This window comes from Rhineura floridana, chromosome 5 (assembly GCF_030035675.1).
Source record: "Rhineura floridana isolate rRhiFlo1 chromosome 5, rRhiFlo1.hap2, whole genome shotgun sequence".
NCBI classification, from domain to species: Eukaryota; Metazoa; Chordata; class Lepidosauria; order Squamata; family Rhineuridae; genus Rhineura; species Rhineura floridana.
The window spans coordinates 110,266,099-110,290,821 of NC_084484.1; positions in this window are offsets into that span (position 1 = coordinate 110,266,099).

Sequence of the window (24,723 nt, forward strand, 5' to 3'; positions counted from 1 at the left end):
TAACCCAGACAGAGAGCTCTTCTTTCATTTTCCTGCTGGTCCCACCCCAAACTGATTCCCCCATACAACTATTTCTAATTCACTTGAGTCCTACTCAAAATACAAGTTATATGGATCAGCTCTAAGATATGACTGGATTGATATCTTCCCTTAAGTATTGTCTTAATTCTATTCTTATACTATCCTAAATGTATGACCAAGAAGCCCTGGACACTTAGGGTTTGTTGGAATCCTTTGGCCTGCATGTAATGTCTTTGAGTCAAACAAACCCTGGCATGGGCCTGCCTATTGCAATATCTTGAAAATAACAATAAAATGAATGATTTACAATTGTAGTATTACTAATAATGTCTTCTTTTATTTTTGCATATTTTCCTTCATGATCATCTTGATGAACACCATCTCTGTTGTCTTTTTAGTGCCTATCAACAAGTCTTTATTCTTTGTTCCAGTCTGTATCAGTATCAGATCTGAACTTATTTTTAACTGTTTTATCTATGGAATTGTATGGAATTGTTGCTTTTTATGTTTTTCCTGGGAAATCTTTTAAAGATATTTTATGGCAACTAAATCATAAATGGAATCAAAATTTGAACTTTTTTGTCCAACAGAACGAATGAACACATGCACTCACATTTAAATTTATACTTCTACGTATGCCATTTTCCTAACATAAATCTTGTTATATGCTGTGTCCCCATTACTAAAAGTAATTCTCCTGGATAGCATAAAATTTAAGTATACCCCCCAAAAATCAGAGAAATGCCCCCCATTTCACAAAATGTAAACTGACTGTGAAATTTGAGGGCCATTTCTGTACAGCTCTAGTCCTAAATAAACCATAATAAAGAATAGGCAATTCTTCCCATTAGGGTTATCATTTTCAGCAGTCTTATTTAATGGTATGTGGGAAAATAAAAATATACTGAATATACTGAAATATTCCAAACCCAGTTTAGAAATAATTGTTCATGGTGGTTTTAAGTAAAATACATTGGGCAGGAAAGTCAGAACCCTGGGAGCCTTACAGAAGCACGTGTGTCAGAAATAATTACCGTTCTCATATACCTTCTTGGTGATCCATTTGTTCATGGATAGATTAAATGTAGAATACAAAGACATAGATAATCGACTTTGCCAATAATGACCTGGCAAACCTGACTGCATGAATAGGATGTCACATTAATGTATGACGAATGTACCTGTCAAAAGTTGTTTTACATGAATTTGACATCAACCTTTTCTAAAAGCAGTTTGATTGATAAGGCAGCCTTGAAATACAATCAAAAGAAATCTTAACTATCTTTGTACTCCCATTGTTACTTGCCTCTTGGATTCCTTATAACTTTTATTTCATTTTAACTTTTTTTGCAGGCTAAAAGAAAGAAGGAGCAAGAGGGTTCTGCTTCTTTCTTTGGCTTCCCTAACTCCCTTTCATAGGCAATAACATAACTGGACCACCAGGGGGCAAGGGTACTTGGAAAACTTAAAAGAAAAGAACAACTGTTGGATAGGAATCTCACCCTAATTCACTATTGGTCACTATAAGGGAAGAGAAGTGTTTTTTTTTTAAGGCATTAAACCTTTGACTCAATATCAGGGAGAAGGCTGGAAAGGCAAGATATAATCTAGATTCTACTGCAGAAGGAGCATGCCCTGGTCCTTGTTATACTTGATCAGAGAATCCAACCAAACCAGGACATAACAGTCAGCAGTTAGGCTCCAATCCTGTATCCGCATACCTGGAAGTTCTTACTTTTTGTCCTATTCTCATGTATGTATGAAGCAGACGCTCCTTAGCTGTTTCCCTGAAAATAATGAATGCTCCTCATTTCTCTAAAATATGTTTTGTTTTATTTTCTCTTTCTTGGCTTTTACAACTAATATCGTGTAGCTTCACAAAAGCTCTGCATCTTAGACACATGAGTTCCAATATGTAAAAAAATCCTATTCAGTTTTACTTCAGGAATGCCTCCCATCAAAGAGGTGATGCTCTCCCTCACACTGAATGGAGAAACAGTTGCTTTTACTAAAGCTCAGATTGTAAACTGGAGCTTGCTAGTCTTGTCTGTTAGATCCTGCAGAACTATGACATTGCAGTTGAGGGGTGAAATAAAACACAGAGACATCAGCTTAGGTTGAACAAGGGCCACTTTATTTAAATTACAGTAAATGAAAACCCCAATTTAAAGTGACCTGCAGAGGGAAACCTAGGTGCGGGAACTGTCTATAAGCAAGTAGCTTGCCACACAGCTCTCGGGCGACCAGCCCCTGCTGGGGCAAGGGCAAGCCCATCTGCTTACCCTTTACCCCAGCCACACCTTGCAGGTGAGTAGGGGGGCCTTCCCACGTCATCCCCACCCGGGACCGTATAACCCCTGGGTAGATGAGGATAAGTTGGCCACAGAAGCAGCCCATATCCCGCTCTAGAGCCGTAAAGCCCTGAGAGACAGGCCTCCGGAACTGCCAATCACCTCCAAATGTGCCTAAGGGGGCCACCTAGCTGTCCTTACCTATTTCCCTTCTCGCACCTTCCCGCCACAAAAGGGGGACAAATCTCTATTTAGTCCCCCTTTACCCCACTGCCGAGAAGCACCTCTCGCAGACATCTCTGCAGGTTTCCCAAGAATAAGTCGTTACCTGCGTCTGACAGGTGAACACCATCGGCCCTGTACAGTTCACCCTTCTGTTGCTGAATTTGGGGATGCAGAATGACTAACCCCCCATGCCCAAGAACAGCCAACCGAATCTGCCGGTTGACCTTCTTCCTTGCTTGATCAATCCCCGCCAGGTCCCAAACATCACGCCATACCTTGCATGGAAGCAGGTCTGACCACATCAGATGTACCCAAGGCCAACACTGCCTTATCGCTTGCATGTCCTTACATGCCTGCACGCTGAGGGCCTTGCCCTTCATCTAGCCAAGGTCATTACCACCCAGATGGATGACCAGCACTTGCGGAATTGTGCTCCCTATAAAGGAGCGAAAAGACATCTACATACTCCCCCCTCCAAATTTTTTCTTTTGTTGAAGGGAGCAGGTGGAAACCCAAGGTGACAGATGTATTCCCAAAAGGAATAGCATTACTTGCCACCAACCCTAAAGGGTCTGAAATATTACAAAGACTTGTAGTCGCGGTTGGCTGCAGCTGTGCAGCAGCCAAAACAGCTGTTGGAGCCGGCCCTTCAGGTGACACAGCTGATGTCATCACCTGTCCATTGCCTGCATTTTGCCAAATTTGGCTGCATGCAGCCTGGAGCGGTGGTTGAGACGCACCCTGAAGAGGCCACCCCAAACCTGTAGACCCATAAGCCTGAGCAGGCCAGGCAGACTCACCTGCTCCTACCAGCGGCCCAGTCACAGATGATATCATGCCAGCCTGGGGTGTAGCCATCTCACTTTCAGTCACCACCGCCGCTGTTGGTGCAGGAGGAGCCACCAGCCCATCGCTCACTATCTGTGTGGAATCAGGAGGGGTTTCAAGAGCCTCAAGCCTCGCTAAAACCAATGCAAGGACATCACGGTTAGACCCTTGCTGCTGACCCTTATGTGTGCCACCCTGAGCCTTAGCATTAGCTCGTTTTGGCCTGGTAACCCCCCCAGTGGAAGTCCCAGGAGTGGCAGCTTCCCTTGAAGCAGTCAGTGGAGACCTGGGAGCAGGGGTTGGCATCACCCTCCCCCGCTGCTCTAAAGCCTCAAGGAGCACTAGGATGACAGCCCATGGTGGTGCCTCCTCCTCATCCAAGGAGCCAGGCGCTGGGGGAGGGCGTTTTTGTGGAGGCCTGTAGGCTCTCCCCTTACCTTTTGCCCCCCCTTTCCCTTTTTTGGATGGCATGACAATTGTCTTGCCTGATAAACAAAACCAAAATTATTATTATTATTATTATTATTATTATTAGCAGGTATTATAACTGGGTAGGAATAATATGATCTGGGTTAACCATCTGCAAAACAAACTGTGATTAGACAATTGCAATATTATGAGCAATATATGATATATTCAATGCATGTAATAAGCAATGTGGTGTGATCTTGCTTAACTGGCTGCCAAAAGGACCTTGAATATTCAAGCCCAGCAGTCCTTGTTTAACTAGCTATGAAACAGCCTTGACAAACCGGTGTGATCAATAGCCTTAGAAGCGGTGCACCTCCCTCCCCCTCCCCCCATGGGGGGGCAGCCACGAGGCTCTGCAAGCCTTTCTAATGGCCTGCTACAGCTGCTGCCGCTTCTCCAGCCCCATCTCCTGGAATTCATGGGTCCAAACGGGCCCAAACCAGCGCCTGAATGGCACAGAGGCCGACAACACAGCCTGTGTTGCCACAGATCAGTGCCTCAAAATGGCGCCGATCCCATCAATCATGCGGTCGAAATGGCCGCTGCTGCTCTTCTCCTGGCTCCGGCTCTCTGCTGACTGTCCCTCGACATCGCGCAGCAAAAGAGAAAGGTAGGAGGGGCGGCTGGACTTAAATAGTCCTGCAGGCTCCGCCCCTCACACTGCACGTCGCGCTTACGTCACAAGCGCGATGCGCGATGCTGCCTCCTCTAAAGATGGAGGCAGCGTCTTCACCCCCACCTGCAACCTTGCCCCACTCGTCAGCTGCACGGTGAGCGGGGCACCATTTGCTATGAATTCACATCAACTGTGTCCACTCCGTCATATTGAGTTATCCCCATTTCTATCTTTTCTCTACCACTTCATATTACCCCAACAAATCCAGCAGACGCACATTACATGCACACCTGTCTGTGCCAATTATTGATAGGCCAAACTGACGAGCCACATACATGGGTGTTACAGTCCAAATCAACCAACCAGCACTGGTGGGCACTTTTTTTTCAGTTGTGTTGCCCTCTTCCCAGTTTCTGGGGGTTGTATTTTAAAAAGTTCATTGCCTTAGTCTCTTCTTCCCACACTCCACTACCCATTTCCCAGGAGCAGATTTGGAGGGTGCAGGGGCATGAGAGGGCATGAGAGGAAGGAGAAGTTCCATTGTGTGAGCAGTTGTTCCACAGGCAAAATGACTTTGCTGGATTCAACCCTAAAGTAGCACTACAGGTTGAAACTATCATCTGGATATCACCTTAGAGTGACAATCAGTTCTTCGTATTGCATTCTCAAATATCAAAGAAAGGAAAGGAAAGCTATTTGTCAGCTAAGCATGCACTTTATAACGTGTGCTTTCAACTACCCACTCTTTTACCAGGGCAGCCATGGGGAGTCCCAGACTGGATCAGGAACATGGGAGAGTATTTAATCACACATTTCCCTGCCAAAAATCACCCCTCAAATTGGCAAATAGCAGCACTGATGAGAATTAGCACAAGGGGAAAAAGATTAAACCCCTCCTCCCATCCTTAAGATCTGATCCAGATCAAGGCCCCTGTGGTTCCCTTTCATAGAAGAAAGAGAGTGGACAGTTATAAGCATGAACTTTAAATTGTCATCTGTCCCAGATTATGAGTTCATAGAGGCTCAGGTTCCATGTGTGGTTTTCCATATGTGCATATTGTGGCTTTGGATATCAGTTAAAAATTTCAGAATTTTTGTTTTAACACATTAGGAACTGAGTAGAAATTGATCTTGTACTATTGTTAGCCTCACATAATAATCAATGTATAAAGATGATTGTGACAATAAAAATGTAAACTGAAATAATCTGCTAAAGCACATGACAACACATAAAATAATGCCTGATAACATTAAATGTAAATTAGATAATACTCTATTGTAAAAAGATTGGTTAATGCAGAAGTACAATAAAGCAATCATTTAAGTGCATGTAACATCTTTATTAATAGCTATTGAATTTTTATTCTTGTTGTTATCATAATGAACTTCATATCTCATTAGTGGTGATAGAAGACAATTTGTATTTCTTGTTTTTTAAAAGAAAGAAATGCATGTCAAAAAGCTACTCCATAGTTAGCGTATCCTTCTCCATTTTAAATAAATCTATGTCCCTACAGTATAGCAACCTTTTGCCATTGTATTATTATACAGACAATAATATTACTCAGATTTTGTAATGTTAATATTTTAAATTATGTTAATCATAAAACAGATTCCACTTAACTTCATATTAATGCTGAATGAATAGATTTGGATAAAAGAGCCTGAATCTTTTGTATAAATACCACTATTAATTGGAAATATATATTAAAAGTATCTGATAATAAAGGGAGGTTTTAGAACTTTTCTCACAGGTGGAACTGGTACTGAAAATGCCATATTTCCCTTCTGCAAAGTATCAGCTGGGCTATGAATATTTAGCTGACTAGATACTGTAAATACTAAAAATGAGAGCCTATATTTAATCCTCCTTCAACTGAGATTGTACTTGCCCAACAGTCTCAGAAGTCAGTTTGAGGCAAGCATCATGTGTGCCCATCTGACTACAAACAGGCATTGATCCTAAGGTTCAAAATGGAGAGCATTTTGTTCCACTTATTTATTTTCTTCACTGCTTCCATATCTCAGAAGGACATGTTTGCTGGTAATTGACAATATTTATGCATGGAATTCCAGCTACAAACCCCCTTGGAGAAAATTAAAGTAACAACTCCCCTACCTCCATCCCCCAAAAAACTTGATCAAGCACTGGATTAGGCAGAGATGTAATAAATACATTGATCTATGTGAATTACTACAGAGAATTCCCTCTCCTCATCCCTGAGCACAGCATGGGAAGTGGGGCATGCTTTGTGGCTTGAGGTTGAAGCCCAGGCTGCCATTTTTGGTGAAGGCTGGCATGGCCATGTGGTGCACAGCAGACCGAGTGTGGCTATGTGGTGGATGGGGCAGCTGAGCTTATTTAAGCCTGTGCCTGTAGTGCTCCATCCTCTTTGGCCTCTGACAGCCAGGGAGAGAGGAGCATCGATCACCTTCAAGTGCAGGCAGGCCATCGTATAGTGGTCTGCCTTCACTGCATTGCCACATTAACACCTTTTGGTGAGGGCTTGTTTTGTGCCTTCCTCTCTCCTCTGCAGTGGCTTTGTTCTGCCCTGGCTCAGGCATCTTCAGTTTTAGGCCTGTGTGTGCCTCAGGTTTGGTGTGATAGTATGTCCCACCCACCTCAGGTGGGTTAGGCCTTTTTTTTAGGCCTTTGGGCCTTTTTCTGGCATTGGTTTTAAACAATGCCTGGGTGCACGGCCTGGTAGAGGGTTCTCTCACCAGGCATCTTCGCCTCTAGCATATGCAGGCCATGGGTTTGGTGTCGGGTGGGGGTAGCAGGTCCTGCCCTCCCCTAAGCAGGTGGGCTTGGTCCTTTTCTGGGGCCTTTGGCCTTTTTCTAGCCCTGTTGTGTTACTGCGCCTGGGTGCATGGCCTGGCCGGGGGGTGGTGCCCACCACCACTTCTTTGGCTCTGCTGGGCTATTAGCCCCTCTAGGCCCACCAACTTGTTTCATTTTACTCTGTGGCCATCTAGGGGCATCTGCCTGACCATTTGATGGAGCTTCTGGGCCTGCAGAGACTTGCCCTCTCCTACATTTGTGGCCTCATTGAGCATATAAGCCTCTTGGGCTTTTAATAATTCCTGGACCATAGGCCTTACTAGGCCAATGGGCTTGCTTCAGTCCCTCCACTCTGCTGAGTTTCTTTGGTCCAGGGTTCTTGTTTATTTAGTTTGACCAGCCATGCTGCCTAAGAAGGGACAAGGTGGGCCCAAGGATGAGGGAAAGACTACTAAGTGTCCCCCATCTAAATGCCCTCCACCAGTGACAGAATCATCTGATGAGGATGAGGAGCAATTGGGGGCAGCAATCTTAGCCCATTTGGATATGCTAGAATGGCAGAAATCCCCAGTTGATGCTCCAGCTAAGCCTCCCCCAGCCTCCTTCCAAACCTCCAGCTAAGTGGGCCAAGTCCAGTGCAAAAAGGGGGCATAGGGATAGTAATCAGAGTCCTATTGATCTCATCCTAACCCATTTGGATGCTCTGGAAGTAGAACCAAGCAGCGAGTCTCTAGTTCTGACTGTTGGGGACAAAACAGCACCGTCAATTCTGGATCATCAGCTTTGCTGGAGTCTGTGGGGGAGAATATTCTGGGTGAGTCTACTGTCACATCAGCAGTGGGGTCGGCCGGGATGGAATATGTGTTGGATGTTGGATCGGGCACAAGCAGATGCCCAGGATGCAGAACAGAATAGTGACAGGCTAGATCCCAGTTGAATCACTCAGCCAGACAAGTTATAGGTTTTAAGAGTCACTTTACTGACATCAAAAGTTTCAGGATACATTTACAAGCTCTTTCTCTCTACTAACAAACTCCTTGACCCCCACACTCTGCCAGTTTCAGTTTCCAGCTATATACTGATAAGACAGCTGGTTGTCCTGGCAACGTGTCCTTGAGGAGTGCACGTCCACTCCAGCCTTGTGAGCTACTTGGCCTTGTAACTCTGCCATGGAAAAATACTCTTAGGAACTTTTTACTTGCCAACATCCCCCACCTATTTTTCCATAAGCAGCACCTTTTACATTTGTTCACATTTTTTGCTTCCATTTGTCATATATACATTTGCATCATCATTTGTTTTATTCATCTGATACATTTCCTTTTATTTCAGTTTACATCAATTTCATTTGTAATACAGTCACTCCATTGCAATCTCAGCATCATTTTTATTACATTTATTTCAGCAATTATTTATTAATCTTCATGATTTCCATCATCCCACCTTTCCCAGTTACTGAAGTCTATATGTTTAATGGAATTTATTTTAAATCTAACAGGTGGAATACCTTTGGTTGTTCTCTCTGATCTGTGTGGTTGTATTTCTGCCTTTGTGTCTGTGTCTGTGTCTGGCGATTCCTCTGTTTCTCTCTCAGAGCTAGAACTTGATTCACTACTGCTGCCTGTTTCTTCTTGTTTTATTGGTACTGTGTCTGCCTGTTCTTGTTCATTACTAACTTCAGTGTTTCCCAACTCCACATATGTTTTCTCTTCCCAATCCTGCTCTATTGCTTGCACACTTCTGCTTAACACCACAGACCTTTGTTTTGGCATCCAGATTCTGAAATACGTGTTTTCAAATCCTAGCATGAACCCTTTGTCTGCTCTCCTTTGCAGCTTCCCTGTCCTTTTACTTTTGGGAACATGTACCCAGCATTCTGCTCCAAACCTAATCAAATGTTTTAATCTGGGTTTTCTGTCATACAATTTTTCATAAGGAGACATTCCATTTGCCTTATGAAATATTCTGTTTTGAATATATGCTGAATACAGAACACACTCTCCCCAGAAACTGTGTGTTAAAGATGAGTCACACAGCATTGCTCTCATTGAGTCTTGAAGTAACCTGTTCCAACGTTCAGCTAATCCGTTTTGATGTGGACTAAATGGGGCTGTTAACTCCTGTTTAATCCCTCTTTTGTCCAAGTATTCAGTAAAAGAGTGTCCTGTGAACTCTCCTCCTTGATCTGATCTTATTCTCTGTATTTTGACACCAAACTGCACTTCAATTTTTGTAACAAATCTTTTCAGTTTTTCTGCAGCTTCACTTTTAGCTTTTAGTAAATAAACAGTGCAGAATTTTGAAAAATCATCCACTATCGTCAGGAAATATCTTGCACCCCCCTGAGTAGGTTGAAATGGCCCCACTAACTCCACGTGTATTAACTGATAAGGTGCATCAGTACTAGGCATGGCTTCTTTGTTCTTTGCAGCCACAACTGCTTTAGTTTGTTTACACACATTGCAGTCTACATATTTTCCACAGTTTCTTAACTTCACATCATTACTATTCTCTGTTGTTTTCACCACATTTTCATATCCTATATGGCCCAATTTTCTGTGCCATAAATGTACACAATCATTATGGGGTTTCTCATTAACACACATGCGTATATGGTTTGTTTGTTTCAAGTTTAGGTAGAACAATCAATCCTTTACTATCCCTTTCATGAATATTTTTTCTCCTCTCATAATATGAACTGAACCCCTTTTGAACATCACATTGAACCCCATTTCATTGAGTTTTGACACAGCCATAATGTTGCATTCAATGTCAGGAATAAACAGCACATCTGTCATAATCGTATTAAAACCTGCTAATTTCACTGTACCCCTACTTTTGATTAGTTCCATAAGCCATTATTACATGATCCTCTACGTCACAAAATGTATGAAACATTGATTTATCTTTGATTATGCTATTTGTAGCCCCACTGTCAAGAGCCCATACATCATTACATTTATTTCCCTGCTCATTGTTAATACATTGCTTATTCTTACTAGCATAGATCACCTGTACACATGGTTTTCTTCCTCTTTCTCTTCTTCTTGCTTCACAATTCCTTTGAAGATGTTGCCTGGAACCACAAAAATAACATGCCTTTTGTCCATACATTCTCTCCTCCTCAGCTCTGTTGTACAGCTTTCCCACTTGTTTAGTCTCAGTCCTTTCCTGCTTTGCCATTTCTTGCCTTCTTTGAAATTCTTGTAAAAGTTTTCCTTCAATATAATCCATGGTCAGGTTTGCGTCATTCATCGCTTCCATCGAACTCACCAGAGTGTCATAACTTGAATCCAGACTTGATGACACGATATAGATTTTTTGCATTTGAGAATGTTCCACGTCACATTCTGTCAACTCAGCAAATAGTCTATTCATCTCCAATAAGTGCTCTGACATGGTTGTATCTCCAGATAAGCGCATCTGATATAATCTTCTGGCAAGATAAATTTTACTACTAGCAGTCTTTTTCACATGAATATTTCTTAAAGTTTCCCAGGTTTCCTTAGCTGTTACTGCATCATGCACGTGCAGTAATTGAGAATCATCAATAGCAAGAACAATTAACGCCTTTGCCCTCTCATCCAGCCTTCTCCAATCTGCTGGAATTGGAACTACGGCGGGTGGGTCTTCTGCGATTACATTCCAAACTCCTTCTTTCACTAGAAAAGCCTGCATTCTCTGTTTCCAACTGCCATAATTTTTCCCTGTCAGCCTTTCCAAGGGAATCCCGGCTGATAACATAACAGACATACTTTCAATTTTCACAGTTCACCGCCTTTGTAATTAGAGCTTCTCACCTCCGTCCTTCAGTCAGTTATTCCCACGGCTCTCTCACAGCTTTCAGCTCAGCTTTCAGTTTCGCCGTCTCTTCACACGCCTGTCCTCTTTACTTCTCTTTTGTCTTTTCTTCGGACATCCGTCTGCGCATCGAAACCATCCTCTGCTACTACTTGTTGGATGTTGGATCGGGCACAAGCAGATGCCCAGGATGCAGAACAGAATAGTGACAGGCTAGATCCCAGTTGAATCACTCAGCCAGACAAGTTATAGGTTTTAAGAGTCACTTTACTGACATGAAAAGTTTCAGGATACATTTACAAGCTCTTTCTCTCTACTAACAAACTCCTTGACCCCCACACTCTGCCAGTTTCAGTTTCCAGCTATATACTGATAAGACAGCTGGTTGTCCTGGCAACGTGTCCTTGAGGAGTGCACGTCCACTCCAGACTTGTGAGCTACTTGGCCTTGTAACTCTGCCATGGAAAATACTCTTAGGAACTTTTTACTTGCCAACAATATGGCCTTATGCGACTTCCCTTACTGGGGCCCTGGGCAAGGTTGGCCTTCTCATCTCCATTTGGATGTGATGCTGGGTCTTCTGAGGAATCAGCAGGGCTGAGGAGACACCCTGCAGCCAGCAGCATCCGTTGCTCTCAGCATGTGACCAGGTATGGCAACCTCCCATGGCAGAGCCATGGGTGAGGGATGTAGTACCTCCTGCTGCTGTTCTTGGCAGTAGCTCCCACAGCTTCTGGGGACCCACTGAATACAGTTAGGGCAGATGGCATTCCTTTTGGAGAGACATCTGCCCCATTAGGATTTCATTTGCTCCTCCCCACAAAAGAGAGGATTTGGTGGTGGTAATATATTGACTTATTTTCCCTCCTATATTGGGAGCTGGTTAAAAAAGATAAGGAGAAGGGTAACGACAAGGAACAAAATAAGCCCAGGTGTAGGAGAGTGGACGGGATTTGGGCTAATTGACTTCCTGCCTATTTTACTTACATGGGGATGATTTTGCAGAGGCAGCCCCATCGTGGTCCTGTACTTATTAAGTACTTGGACATTATCTGTTGGGGACACAATGAGTTTAATGGTCTAGCCTGGTTGTCATATGATGAGGTCTTCCATATGAGGACAGTCTTTGATATTGCATTACCTTGGGATAAAAAAGGAGCTTGATTTGTGGCTCCAGTTCATGAACACTGTAAGGTCTGTAGCTGGAGACAGGTCCAACAGTGGCCAGCTGTTAGCTGTGGTCTCAACTCCTTCCCACATAGTGGTGGGGCAGGGGATTCAACACTGCCTGTTCTGCTGGGAATTCAGCTCCCATGGCTTCTGTGCTAGGAACTCATGCCACGTTCTGCACAAGTGTTCTGTCTCTGGTGGTAACCACTCCTGTACCAACTGCCCCATTCCGAAATGGTCATGGGATCCCTCGAGGGTATGAGCAATCCCCCTCTGGAGCAGCTCAAGGAAAGGAGTCCCAGCCCAGTTAAGCTTACTGTGCTCAACCATTTGCTTAAGGATTATTCCATGGCTTAGGATGCAGTTTCTATCAGAGGATTTTCCAGTTAGTTTTCATATTCCCTATTCAGGTGCTAGGGAGGCTTTTATGTCCCACAATCAAGTCAATTTCTGGCCTTGAGGCTTTGTTGGGGAAAATATTGGTAAGGGAGTTTGGGTGGGCAGGGTCCTTGACCCCTTTGCCACACCTCCTAGTCCCTTCCTGTGGGTTTCCCTGCTGGGCATAGTTCCCAAGAAGGTAGCTCATGAATTTAGACTTATTCACCACCTCTCATACCACTGGGGAGAGACAGTTAATGACTTCATTCCTGACAATCTGTGCACAGTTTGCTATACCTCTTTTGACACTGCAGTTTGCATGGTGCATCCCTGTGAAAGAGGTGCCCTTATGGGAAAATGAGACATAAGGTGCTCACTTTCCTGGGCATTGAGATTGATTGTTTGGCTCAATGTTGCCAGCTTCCCCAGGCCAAACTTGACCTGTTGCAGACTAAGATCCATGCTGTATCTTGTGCCAGGAAGGTTTCCCTGTCTACCCTTCAGGAACTGGCTGGCCGTTTGAATTTTGCCTACAGGATGGTGGCACCTGGTTGTGCCTTTTTGAGGCATGTATTTGATGCTATGATGGAACTTTCCTGGCCCTACCATAGGGTCAGGGTCAGTGCACTCTTTGGGCTAATTTGGTTGTGGGGTCTTCCTTCCTTGGGAAATTTAATGGGGTCTCCTTTTTGTGTGAGGTCTGCCTCCTCAATGCTGAATTACAAGTTCATTCAGATGCTTCATGATCCTTTGGCTTTGGGGTCATTTTTGGTAATTCCTGGTGTAACTGTTGCTGGCCACAGGCTTGGATTTAAGACAGGTTAACAAGGGACTTAACCTTCATTGAATTCTTCCCTATTGTCGTGGCAGCTCATCATCAAGCTATGTAATTCCACTGTCCACATTTGGTGGCAGCTGTCCACGTTATCACCTCCCTTATGTCCAGGAACCCCAATCTCATTAGCCTCATCCAGTCCTTTGTTCTTCAGTGTTTCTGATTTAACATTTCTTACATTGAGCAGCATGTCACCGGTATTGACAATAGTATTGATGATACTAGGTCATGGAACCAGATGGAGCAGTTTCGCCACCTAGCACTTTGGTGCCTCCTGTGCTTTGGGAAATTGGAAATTGGAGTCAGACATGATCATAGGTTTGTCCCTTCTCCTCAGCATGCTTGCCAGCTATCAGAGAATAGGTAGGCAGCTCCAAGAGTTCAGGACAGCAGCTACAACCCTCAATTGTGGCCAATTCCAGTGGATCATTTGCTCAAATTCTTTGTAAATGGCCGGTTAAGGGGCCTCTCTGTCTGAACCCTTGGTAAAGAATTTTTATATATCTATATATAAAATAGATATTAGAATGTATATGCTTAAAATTATAAGAAAATCACAAGGAGTAAAGCAACAGGTCTGTGAGGCCTTAGTATCAGTGTTCACCTTCTTCAGAGAGGCAAGTGGAGTTCAGTCTGAACTCTTGAACCCCTGAAATGGAGCAAAGCAGGTCTGTGTTTAACTTTTAATTGATAAGTACATTTTTTAGGGGCAAGTAGGCATATCGCAAATGCTTTACTAATGATAGATGCACTGGTTAGGTTTATCAGACCAATAACAAAGGTGGAATGTTATGTTCAGTACTCTGTGTCCCCAGGCACATTAGTTAGGGGGACAGGAGTATATTAAAACCATTAGTCAAGGAGACAGTGAGAAATGAGATAAGATATGCTTGCCAAATATGAAAAATATATATGCTCATTTTAATAAAGTTATTTGATTGGCTAGAAAATAATGTATACAGTGTAGTCTCTACATAATGCTTATGTGGAGCCCTTGGTTGGGAAATGCTAATTTCTTTGTCCTGGAACTGTATAAAAGATCCATGAAGACAGTGCCACGTTGCAGTCCTTGCCACTTGCTCTGGTGAGGCTGACCCTGCGTACACTTGTATTGAATAAAGGCCTATTTTTTGCCTGAAGCCTGTGTTCTCTAAATTCTTCAAGAACCCCCAGTCCAAGAACCCAAAATTCCCCATCACCCTCAGAGGTAAGCTCATGGGTTTTTCCTTTTTGGCTAAGGACCAAGGGTTCCAGGATTCAACAGATGACTTCCGAGTCTGACGTATGCTTGCTGGCTGGGCCCGTGAACAGCCCACAGTCTCTGACCCCTGGCTCCCCTTTCCCCCTGACCTGCTCTTAGGCTTGCAAGGTCAAGGGAAGGCACTCTGCTCATCCCCTTATGAGGTGGGTTTGTTCTGTGCAGCTGTCCTCACTTTATTTTGGGGTGCTTTCTGGATTGGGGAGGTGGTGGTTCGGTCCAAGTTAGATGTTTCACAGCTCACTCTGTTGGTTTCAGATCTCAGTTTTGTTGACAGGCATGCCAATATTAGGTTGCAGTACTAGAATACTGACTAGCCGCACAGAGGCCACACAGTAATCCTATCTCCCTTCTCCAGGCTGATATCTCTCCCTGTTAGAGCTTTGGAGCATTTAATAATTGCTCAGGGAGCATGGTGTGGCTACCTGTAGAGGTTTTAGGCACCTTTGGAGGTAACTGGTTTAGTTTGTCTGCAGGTTTAAAGTTTTAATAAAGTTCAACCCAGCTCTCGTATCTGTGTCTTATTTCAATCCTCAGCCGCAATTCCTGCTCCACATCCCTAGGCATGGTGTTGAAGCCCTGGCCACCATCTTTAGTGAAGGCTGACGTGCCCCGAGTGTGGCTATGTAGGGGGTGGAGTGGCCAAGTTTATTGAAGCCTGTGCTGCCGGCATGTCTCCCTTCTTTGTCTGCGACACCTGCCCCCCTGCTATGGTGTGATTAATTTGGTCACTTTGAGGCTAAGTAGGAAAGTTTAGCCTGCCTTTCCACTTTGCTGGGCAGGTATTTTGCCTACTCCACACTGTAGTGGCAGGAGAGAACTAGGTTTGGTGTGGTATCTCTGCTGAATTGCTGTTTCGGTCAATTTGGCTAATCTTAACATTTGGCATTTAGAATCTGGCATTCATTAAATGGGTTTAATTTGACTACTCTGTGGTTTAGTTATAGGTCCTCTGGTCACTTTGGCAGGAAGGTGCGGGAAGGAAAGGTAAGGACAGCTAGGTGATCCCCTTAGGTGCTTTTGGAGATGATTGACAGCTCCGGAGAACTTCAGTTCAGGGCTATGGGGCCTGGTGGCAGGATATGGGCTATCTTTGTGGCCAAACTACCTCATTTGCCCAGAGTTCCAGGGCCCTGGGGTGGTGGTTCAGGAAGGCCTCCCTGCTCACCTTAGGGTGTGGCTTGGGTAGGCAGAATGGTTTGCCCTTGCCCCAACAGACAAAGAGGACAATCTTAGAATTCTAGGACTTATTGTATTACATGGCTTATCTAGTCTCAACAAACTGCTTGCATATATGGGGACATAATAGCATAAATGTTAGTTTGTCTAATTATTTCACCCTATTCCCATTTCACAAGGTTAATTGGAATTGGAGGCTTTTTAATTCTGCAGTTATGCTTCTGGGAAAATAGCATTCAATCAATTTTCCAAACACACAAATAAACAAAGGTAATAAATTGCTGTAACATTTCATAAATGAAAAGAGGGACACTCCTGGGAATGAATACCTCCATGGGGCAGAACCTACATATCAGGGAGAGGATTTAGGGGTGTGGCCTGGAGGACAATGGGGAATCACTAAGATTGTTGCTTGTATTAGGTAACTTGAACCAGTGGGGAAGACAGACAGAAAGGCAACATTTCTTCCCTTGTTGATTCCTTCTTTTGTATGTCCTTGTTTGTTTTTTCCCAGGCTTTACTTCTTCCCTTCCTCTTCCTTTCTAGTCAGTGAGAGATAATGTCTGTGAGAATGAGCCTCATGGCTCTACAATGGCCATATGTATGCCTGTAGTCAGAATAATTTTATTTCCCAGTAATAATAAACTTTAAGTTTCTTTATTCTTTCAACCAACAGTGTTACCAGATTATTTTTGCACTCTGCTGCAATATATATCAAACTCCAATAGAGATCAATGCTATTCAGAATCAATCACGGTTCACAAACACAAACTAAGAATGTGAATACAGAATGGCTAGTGGGAAGAAAGGGGAAGCAATCCAGAATTCAGCTCAAGGCACGCACACACAAATTAGTATGTTGATATGAAATTATGCCTTTAGAAGATATCCCAGAAAACATTTATCGTTACTAGGGGCTGACCAGAATACCCCTCCAGAATTAAGAAAGACCAACAAAAAGAGGGGCATTTCCAGTATTTTCAGGAGGGAGAATTTTGAGGTGAATGATCCAAAATGCATCAGGGTAGTGACCAGAATGTTTAATTTGATAATGCTTCTGTCCTTGGAATCTCCATAGTTTGCCCTTTCATCTTCCCTAGCCATCAGGACTCATCTTTCCTATGTTGTTTCACCTGAGATTAGGTAGGGACCAGAAATTATTTTCTGCAAATGCTGCTACACAATAAGTGTGGGAGAATGTTAAATAATCTCCCTCTCCCCATACAGCTGTATGGAAGGCAGAAATTCAGCAGGTCAAACCTTTTCTAGTATGGAAATACAATTATGGGAAAAGCTTCACCAAGACTACTCTCCAGTTTTGTGTTACACCACACATCCCATGGTAGACATTTTGTATTATGTGATTGGTGTCCCCAACACTCTCTCAATATTTGAAATGTGCCCTCTGGCCCAAAAAGGTTGGCGACCCCTGATGTACAGGATTGTGCTGTATTTTTCAAAAAAGATATAGTCTCATCTTCCTAATATATTGTTTGTATTAGTCATTACTGAATATATCTGCTTCCACATTGCTGTTGGTGCTTATCAATGACAGGGGGGGGGAAATCCCTGAACGTGCTGGGTGAAGCTAACAACATAGAAAGATATCACGATTAAAAGGAAACCTTTGCCTTAATTAACCTGAAAAGGGGGGGGGAATTGAAATGAAATATTGGGTGAGAAGCAGAATAGAAAAGAGGTAAGATTGTAATAATGTCTTCAAGTAGAATCAAGAGGAGGCAACACATAAGGGATTGCAAGAAAGCATGCAAATGAGAAACAGCACAAATAAAGTGAAGATTTAGTAAGGAGATTAGTATTTGATAAATGGAAGGAACAAGGATGGGAATAGACAGCAAAGAAGAGGATTCACCTTTCTGAAGAAATTCAGGCTTTGACAGACCCCTAGAGGCACAGAACTGAAAGCTGAATTTAGATATTAGTCTGGTCTACACTTCACAAGGAACCAAACTATGGCTTACAAGGACCGTGCAACCATGCCAGCTCTTAGAGAGGCACCTGCACCTGCTTTGCTCCTCCCAAACCTTGGCTACAAATCATGCTGAAAGAGAAGGCTTAATTATGATCCTGCATTTGGAGACATGCCAAGCCAAAACCATGGATTAGCTGCCATGCCATGTTGAGCTAAGAGGACCAGTGAGGAGCAAAACAACTGTTATCTCTCTGGGAGCCAGCATCTTTGTGCTAAGCATGTCTCCGAAAATAGCCAAAATGAACAAGGACCACTTCTACAGTTCTACTTACATGTGTGTGGTATTAAGAGAAAGCTTGATCACACAGATATCTTGTACAAAATATTTGATTGTGGAATTATTATACAGCCATGAGAGTGGCTATATATTATAGCCAGCATGGATTTTTTGCATTCTGCAATGTTAAATTGAAACTACCCCATGCCATTCTACTGCTTCCCATAAGCTCATTTAAAACAAAACCTTACAAAACTTATAGTCCTGAACTCAGAAACGCTTGCTTAACAACCCTCTCAATTTTCCTTGCAATACCCAACACAGTCAGAGAGAATCAAGGGTTTAAAGTGTAAAAAGAGAGGAAAAAATCCAGACCCCTTTTGGACTTTTTTCTGTCAGAGTTCTCACGCTTTGTTGAAATTAACTAAAAATCAGTCATGTTAACAGAGTACCTATAATCCTATTACTGACCTTGCCCCATACTCTGACCATCTTCTGCAGTTTAAAAGTTTTTTTAAATGCTGATTTTTAATTAATTTTAATTTTAAAAATTTAGCATTGGAGTCAATGATAAGCATAGGCATGCTCAGTAAGAACCAACTGTCAGTGTTCTAAAAGCCAGACTCACAGCTGCTTGGCTTGGCTAATCAGGGGCCACATCCATGCTAGATCTTTACTTCACTTTAGACAGTCATGGCTTCTCCCAAAGAATTCTGGGAAGTGTAGTTTGTGAAGGGTGCTGAGAGGAGACTCCTATTCCCCTGACAGAGCTCCAGTGGCCAGACTGGTTTAACAGTCAGCCACTCTGATTGAAGGTCTGTGAGGGGAACAAGGCGTCTCCTAGCAACTCTCAGCACCCTTCACTAACTACACTTCCCAGGATTCTTTGGGAGAAGCCATGACTGTCTAAAATGAAATAAAGGTATGGTGTGGGTGTGGTGAGGGACAGCTTTGGCTTAAAATTGAGTGGGAGAGTACATGTGCCTGCTGTAGAATAAAAAGATGGGGAGAAAGCTGAAAAACAATTATACTGTTCACAAGGAAAGGAAAGGGACTTCTCCTCTGCCCAGTGCCCGCCTACCCAATCTCCTCCCTCCCCTCCCCAACTCAGTTTTGCCTATCCTAAGCATGACTGCACAGGAGTAAATCCCACTGAACTCAAAAAGCATGCAAATGATTAACCATGCCCTTCACTCCTCCTATCCCCTCCCTCTTGCCCTTTCCCATCCCTTCCCTTCCCTTGCCTCCTCTCACATCCACTTCCAATCCCCTTATTCCCCCCTCCTCCTTCCCCTCCCCTTTTCACTAACTTTATCATTCCCTCTTCTCTGCACTCCTCTCACCCTCCTCCCCCATTGTCAGTATTACCTATCCTAAACATGATTGCATGAGAGTAAATCCCATCAAACTAAATAAGCATGCAAATGATCAAACCTTCCCTCACCTCCTCCTCCCCATCACCTCCCTTTCCCCCTCCCTCTCCCTTCCTTTGTCCCTCCCAATCCCTTCTTTCCCCCTCCTCCTCCTCCTCCCTCTCCCGTCCCCTCCTTTCTTCCTTCCCTCTCCCCCCTCCCCTCCCCTCCTATCCTCTTCCCCTCATCCTCCCCCATGGTCAGTTTTACCTATTCTTACCATGATTGCACATGAGTAAATCCCATTGAACTCAATAAACATGCAAATGATAAGACTTGTCTTTCCCTTCCTTCTCCTCTCCTCTACCTTCTTCCTCCCTTCTTTCTCCCCTCCCCTCTTCATTCTTCCTGCTCCTCTCCCCACTCCAGCCCTCCCTCTCTCTCTCTTCTCCTCCTACCCATGGTCAGTTTTACCTATCCTAAGCATGATTGCACAGGAGTAAATACCACTGAACTCACTATCCATGCAAATGACCAAACCTTCCCTCCTCCTCCACTTTGCATCCTGCCTGCTCCCATCCCTCTCCTCCCTTCTGCCCTTCCTCCCCCCCTCCCCATCCCCATGGTCAGTTTCACTTATCCTAAGCATTGTAGAGGAGTAAACCCCTTCAACTCAATAAGCATGCAAATGATCAATCCATTCTCAGCAAACTTGCACAGGAGCCCATTTTTTACCTCCCAGATTAAAAAGCAGAGAAATTCACTAATAGGCAAAAAAAAAAAACCCTTGCAATTTAAGAACATACCTACAGCCAACAGATATTTCTATCAACCTTTAAAAAGTAGGGAAATTGGGCAGCTATAGTGAATGTGCCAGGGGAGCAGGGGACCTGACCTCCTCTCTGAGATATTGTACAAATTTGTAAAAATACAGACACAATTTTGGTTGGTCTTTCACAGTCCAATCCACTTTCTGTGTAGCTTGGATGAATTTGAGGGAAATTACTAAAAATTATTTCCCTCCCTGTTTTACTGATTGAAGCTGTACTGTCAGGTAGGAATGAAGAAAACCGTCAGTTTTGATTTCTCACAGTTTCTCATTTTTCCAATCTGAAGTTTAGTTCTCCACATTGCCAGGTCAGTTTGCAATTTAAAGTAAAATCCTCATGAAAATTCTTCAGCATTTTAGTGCACGTGTCTCTCAATATGCACTTTTGTATATAATTTTGCCCAATTCACACATTTTTTCAAAACAATTTCTCCTAATACAATGCATTTTTGTATGCTATTTTCACTAATATATACATTTTATCCTAGCATACTCATTTGAAATGTGGTGCTGGAAGAGAGCTTTGCACATACCATGGACTGCAAAAAAGACAAATAATTGGGTGTTAGAACAAATTAAACCAGAACTGTCACTAGAAGCTAAAATGATGAAACTGAGGTTGTCATACTTTGGACACATTATGAGAAGACATGATTCACTAGAAAAGACCATAATGCTGAGAAAAACAGCAGGGAGTAGAAAAAGAAGAAGGCCAAAAAGAGATGGATTGATTCCATCAAGGAAGCCACAGACCTGAACTTACAAGATCTGAACAGGGTGGTTCACTACAGATGCTCTTGGAGGTCGCTGATTCATAGGGTCTCAATAAGTCGTAATCGGCTTGAAGGCACATAACAACAACAATCCTAGCATATAGATTTTTGCATACATTACTTGGCTGGAGAATTTCAGCACTTGAATAAGTGCAAATTGCAGAGGATGGCTGAGAATCAGTGTGGTGCAGTGCTTAGAGTGTTGGACTCACTAGGACCTGGGAAACTAGGGTTCAAATCCCCACTCAGCCATGAAGCTCACTGGGTGACCTTGAACCAACCACTACCTTTTAGCCCAACTTACCTCACAGGGTTGTTATGGGGATTATATGAGGAAGGAGAGAACCATGTAGGCCACCTTGAGCTCTTTGGAGTAAAGGTGGCATATAAATGAAATAACTAAATAAATAAGGGTGCATGCATTGTTTTGGAAAGTGCAAATTAGATAGGTTCACTTTTAAATGTGAATTGAGTTGAATTTCTCTCCCATCCCTACTGTCAGCGGAGCAACCCCATTGGATACAGCCCAGCGGCATGAGCAAAACTGGCAAAGTATTTATTTCTCAAGTTTAAGAAATAGTGGCTGCAATTAGCTTTATATCCACAACACAGACCCCTTCTTTTGTAAGAAATGCATGACAGGTTTGTAATCAGTATGAGTGAGGAAAACATTCATATTAATGCAACACTGCTCCAGAAATCTAGTATAAATCACTGAAGGGAACATGCCACATTCACAAAGTCTTTTTATAATTGCTATCTACTTGTCCAGGGAACAGAATGTAGTTCTATATATCTCTTCATTCCAACTGTCTGGCTCACATTCAGAAGAAATGTTGATGCTGAACAGACGTATTGGCTTTTGTAGCAGGAACCAATACCAATTTTCCAACATGGAGGATTTCCCCCCGCCTAATCTTTTTCTTTTCCACTGGAAGCACGAGGTCAGCAGTAAATTAAGAGGTTAAGCACAAAGTAGATCTGGTGCCGTCTTGCTGATATCTTCCAAACACACCAGTCTGTACATGAGTTTTCACTTCCTTAAACATTAAAAAATAATTTAAAAAACCATTAAACAAAGGCACTGTCATTTCTATAGAAAGTTTCATTCATGATGTGCAGCCATGGTCATTATTACAAATCTAACAGGATGCAGCCAACCATTGCAGCATGGCTATTTCAATCTTGCAATTGCTTCTCGCCTCTCAATGTGGTAGAAATTGCATGGGCGGCCTTCCACAACTCATTGACTCTCGATTAATCCTATTCAAGTCAATAGGTTTGCTCCCCAATTGAAAAGGTGTGGATTGCAGACATAGCATCAGGGCATGATTGGCATGACTCAGCCCTTTCTTTCTGAAGTTGTCAAGACTGTCTGATAGCCAGATTAGGGGGTGAAATCTTTGAGAAAGATGCCTCTCTAAAACCCTGGAGATTCATTGCCAGTTAGTGTAGACCAGCCTTCTCCAGCCTGGTGCCCTCCAGATATTTTGGACTAACTCCCATCATTCCTGACCATTGGCTATGCTGGCTGGGGCTTATGGGAGCTGTAGTCCAAAACATCTGAAGGGGACTGAGTTTGGGAAGCTGGTATAGACAATAGTGAGCTCATAGTAGTCTTACTCTGTATAAGGCAACTTTCCAAGTTCTGTTGTAGATATGAAACTATATCTAATAGAATCATATCACTTTCTTTTTTCGGGATGTGTGCATGTGTGCTGTCTAAATATACATGACAAAAGTGCCACAAAGGTTATGGCAAATTTGGTGCATAGCATAACTGATGTCACAGTTTCATTAAGTTGCTTGTTTATAAAAGGACTCTCCTATCCATCGATTTGTAGCATTGGATAAATTTAGCACTTTCCTGATGAAAAGGCTGTGTGAGAGTAATGGTTTAATAACAAGGCATCATTGATCATATTGACTGGCTCTTAATATTGTGGCTCACTGGTTTGTCAATATGTTTCCTTATTTAATAAGCTGCCTGTTTCCAAACAGATGTGCTCTTGCTACTGTTAGGCATGTGCTTTCTATAAGAGAAGAGAGACCCCTGCAGGCTCATATAGATGGCAGCCATGGAGGGAGGCCACAATACATCTGGAATAATGGGATCCATACCGAAGAATTGGCTCACACATTACAGAAACAGTGAATCTAAAGCGTACTGTTTTGTCCACTGTATATTTTGTGCATATTTTCATGACAAACCTGTAACCACACAAGATAACTGCCTGTATTTTTATTATACCACATCAGGGTTGGGGACCTTTTTCAGCCCAAGGATGACATCCCCTTCTGACCAACCTTCATAAGGCCACATGTGGGTGGGGCCACTGGCAAACAAGGGTGGGGTAATGTAAATTGTACCTTTGTACAGTTTTTACACATATTCACATGACCCTCTGTATCCTCTATCCAGACAAATGAGAGGCGTTATCAGAGTTCAAGGACGCCTTTTAGTCAGGCAAAAACACTCAGGGTGCAAAGCAGGGCCAGTAAGGATGTAGCTTGGGGAGAGTTCTGAGGACCAGATAGAGAGGCCAGGTGAGCTGCATTCAGTCCTTGGACCTGAGAATCCCCACCCCTGTACCACATGTTCACTATGAAAATGTAGTGCAGGCACCCTTGTTTGGGCTTTGCTCATCAGAGTATTGACATGCACATATGATGAAGTAAACGCCTGTAGTTGTCTCACATATGCAACATTCACCACAATAACATGCAGTAACAACTTGATGATTACCCCATAACAGGATAAGTTGTGTAGCCTTGCTAAACTTTAAAAAAGTATTCACATACAAGTTGTAAACTATTTGTAATCTTTTGAGCCATGTAGGGCCTTTGCTTTGAATATAGCTGCCTTATTTTAAAAAAGAGTGTTAGTCCATCTAGCTCAGTAGTATCTCTAATGACTACAGTGTCTTTCTAAAGTTTCAGTGAGGTTTTTTCCCCCCTCAGATATACCTGGATATGCTAGAGACTGAACCTAGAACCTTCTGCATACATGTGTTAGCTATGTCCCTTCCCCTAAGTGCATTCAACTTACTACCACAGAAATACCTGATATTTTCATCTACTCATTGCTTTTCACCAAATTAATCTCACAGGGCTGCCATACTTGAATGTTAGAAGTAAACTTCATTGGACTTAATGGGACTTACTTCTAAGAAGACATGTATAGGACTGTGCTGTAAATATCATATAACATTGCAAGAAGGTACATAGTTGTAAATGTTTAGGATGTGAGTGCATGTTATTTCAACTGCCAGTGATATTATTCTACAGTTTATGTTGGCCTTTCAGCAGCAAGTGTCATGTAGAAGAGTTTGTTACATCCTTCTCATATTGACAAGCCTGGTTAAAATGCCCTAATTCCAGTCTTCCATGTTCTAATCACAAGTGACAAATACAACTGTGAAAACATTCCTCAATCAAATACAATCTCAAGGCTTCAGTCCTAAACATACTAACCTGGAATTAAGCTGGATAGAGATTAGGAAACTTACTTTTGAGTATATGCATTTTATTTGGGGCCACACATGATGTTTTCCCAGTGGCTTCTTTTTTCTTAACTTGAAAAGAGTTTGCAGGAGAAACATTGCTGACTTCTGCTAAGGGTTCCAAAATGCTTACCATATGTGGCAAGCATATGGCATAGCTTTATAATAGCATTAAGTAGCTAGAACATGGCAGATTTTCAT